This window comes from Crassostrea angulata, chromosome 2 (assembly GCF_025612915.1).
Source record: "Crassostrea angulata isolate pt1a10 chromosome 2, ASM2561291v2, whole genome shotgun sequence".
NCBI classification, from domain to species: domain Eukaryota; kingdom Metazoa; phylum Mollusca; class Bivalvia; order Ostreida; family Ostreidae; genus Magallana; species Magallana angulata.
In genome coordinates this window covers 10533313-10536270 of record NC_069112.1, presented here as the reverse complement: position 1 = coordinate 10536270, position 2958 = coordinate 10533313, and the positions used below count along the sequence as shown (strand labels likewise).

General features: G+C 27.3%; 1 long non-coding RNA gene across 1 annotated transcript; it reads right to left on the bottom strand.

Annotated features, from left to right (window-relative positions):
* Positions 1–625: 625 nt before the first annotated feature.
* On the bottom strand, positions 626–1712 carry LOC128173052 (uncharacterized). The gene is made up of 2 exons (XR_008242416.1): positions 1325–1712; positions 626–1270 (listed from the first exon to the last, which is right to left on the bottom strand). It is a non-coding gene; the product is annotated as an uncharacterized LOC128173052 (long non-coding RNA).
* Positions 1713–2958: the final 1246 nt, after the last annotated feature.

The following is a 2958-nucleotide window of genomic DNA, read 5'->3' as shown; positions in this document are numbered from 1 at the left end:
TTAAGGAGACCGAGCATATATTTTCATATATATTTTTTATGGCTTAAGTAGACCATTCTTTTTTCCCATAATTTTCATGATTTGCAAGTGCTCTATCATTTTTTATCGCCACGCAACATAGAATTAAGATATAATGCAAGGTCACTGTGTACATGTGCATGTATATGTAAGCTTTGTTAATATCTCACATAGTTGATGGTGTGGACTTTTAATATTCATAGATGGTCATTTAGAGGTCTGTGGAATGGCAATAATCTCACATCTGTTTTAATTTTTCATGACTATTAGCCCTTAAAAATATACTATATTGTCCCTCTAATATTTTGCTACTGTCTTATGCGGCTATGGGATACCGATAATACATTTTTATTAATATTACTTAATTAGGGTTTAGGTAGACCATTCTTTTTTTTTAACCATAACATTCGTGATTTGCAAGCCCTTTAATTTTCACTGTCCGGTTTTTTTTTCGCATGTCACGAAATTTGCGAAAATGGGGAAAATATGTAGCATTTTAAATTTGCGTCCCTACTGAAGATTACCTTCTCAATTCAATCCATTCTACATGTATCCTAATGTGTTTTAGAATTTCACATTAATAAATGAAAAAAAAAAACATTTCAAGTTCATGAACAAACTTTACTAATCATCAAAACTAATTTCAAATAGATTTCATTTATAATTTATGGACCAGGGTGTAAACATTAGTTCAATTTTGAAAGTTTAAACAATTAATCATTTCAAATTTATTAATAGAGCAATCATTTCCATTCAAAATTCAGTGTACATAACATGTCCATTATTTTGGTGAACTTGCAGTTCAATTACAACAGTTTCATTTTTTTCTGTGCAACAAAATCATGTATGTAAGGATCTGTAAATTTATGAAATCAAAATTTTCATAATCTATTTTCAACCTTCATATTTCAAATTTCATACATTTCAAGAAAATAAAGCTTTTAAAATTGATTTACTTAATATTCTTCATAATTCATATATAACAATAAAAAAAGGTGATCAAAGATCACGTATTGAATGAACCATTCATTAATAAATGTTAATGAATAACATTGATAATAAGTACACATGTAAGAAATTGACAAAGTTTAAAAGTTACTCTGGGAGCAAAAATGACTGATCAAATGCATGGCAAAAAAAATATTAAAGGACGAACAGGATTATGCAGCTAAAAAAAATTCAAAATTTTCAAACATAAAGACATTAGGATGTCGTCTGCAATACATATCACGTTTAGGGGCCACTTTCTTGCCTTATAAGAAACAAAGGTAATTACAGATTACAAAGCACCGAGACGAGGCATCACCTTTATAAAGCATCACCTTTATGAGACCACCTTTATCATATTACCTGAAAATCATAGTTAATGATCTTGGATATCTATGGATACTGTTTCGAAACAATATCATATTACTACATCATATGTTAAAAAATTGGATAATAATCATATGTTCATTTCATATATTAATATAAGATACACACATATAATAATAAAAATAAAATACTGTAATAAATAATGATGCAATATGATATTGTAACAGTTGATATGACATAGTGTCATGTTAAATACATTATTGCATTTGATCACATAATACAATATCATAATATATGATACAATGTCATATCACATAATACATCACAATTTTGTAACACATTATATTATATTGTATACTTAAGTATGATATTGTATGATATTATATCATATTTGATACATAATATGATATTGTATCATAAGATCAATATAACTTGATTCAACATTGTATCAAATCATATGATACAATATCATGTGATACAGTAATATATTATATAATACAATATCACTTTATACAATATCGTATCATATGTTACAATATTATATATTCCAATATCAAATAATACTATTTCATGTGATAAAATAATATATTATATAAACCAATATCATTTTATACAATATCATATCATGTGATAAGATATTATATATTACAATACAATATTGTATCATATTATATCATATTAAATATGGCAATATAATATGAAACAATAGCATGTGATAAAATAGTATATAATACATTATCATTTTATACAACATTGCATCATAATAAAAAATACTTTACATTACAATAAAATGATACAATATCATACCATTATGCACAAAAATATTGAAACAATATCCTACTAACTTTTTATAATATAATATATGATATAACATTGTATCATATAAAACAATAGTGTATGAAATCTGACAATACTATATCATATGAATCATGTTATATCATTTAACAACAAACACATCTATCAATCAGGTTAGAGTGAGGTAGGATATTCTTTTTAAACATCCTTGATAATAGAGATCAGGATCTGAAACTGAAGCAACCTCTATGATTCATTTATATTATAGTTAAATTAACTATAGCTATTGTCTATAAATCATGTGACCTGTTCCAAAATAACTAAACCTTATCCAGCATCCAAAACCTATGACTCAGATTCAGCATTCAAGCCTGCCAGAGGCATCAGTATCATAAGACGCATCATCAATTCAAGTTTGGTTAAGTTAGGACCAGTCATTACTAAGATATATTTTTAGCATCCTTGATTATGAAGATCAGGCTCTGCATCTGAAGCTACCTTTGCAATTCATTTATAATATAGTTAAATCAACTATGCAAGTTTGAAATAGTACTAAATAAATTTAATATATGACCTGTTCCAAAAAACATAACCTCATCCAGCATCCGAAACCTATGGCTAAGATTCAGCATACAAGCCTTTCAGGTGCATCAGTATCTTAAGATGCATCATCCATGCAAGTTTGGATCAGTAGTAATTTAGAAATTGCTATCAAAGGCCACCTGCACCAAAAACTTTAACCTGTTCCAAAAACCTTAACCTCCAGCATCTAAAATTCATTGCCCAGATTCAGCATCCAAGTTTTTCACGTTCATAAAAAGGTCCAGATGC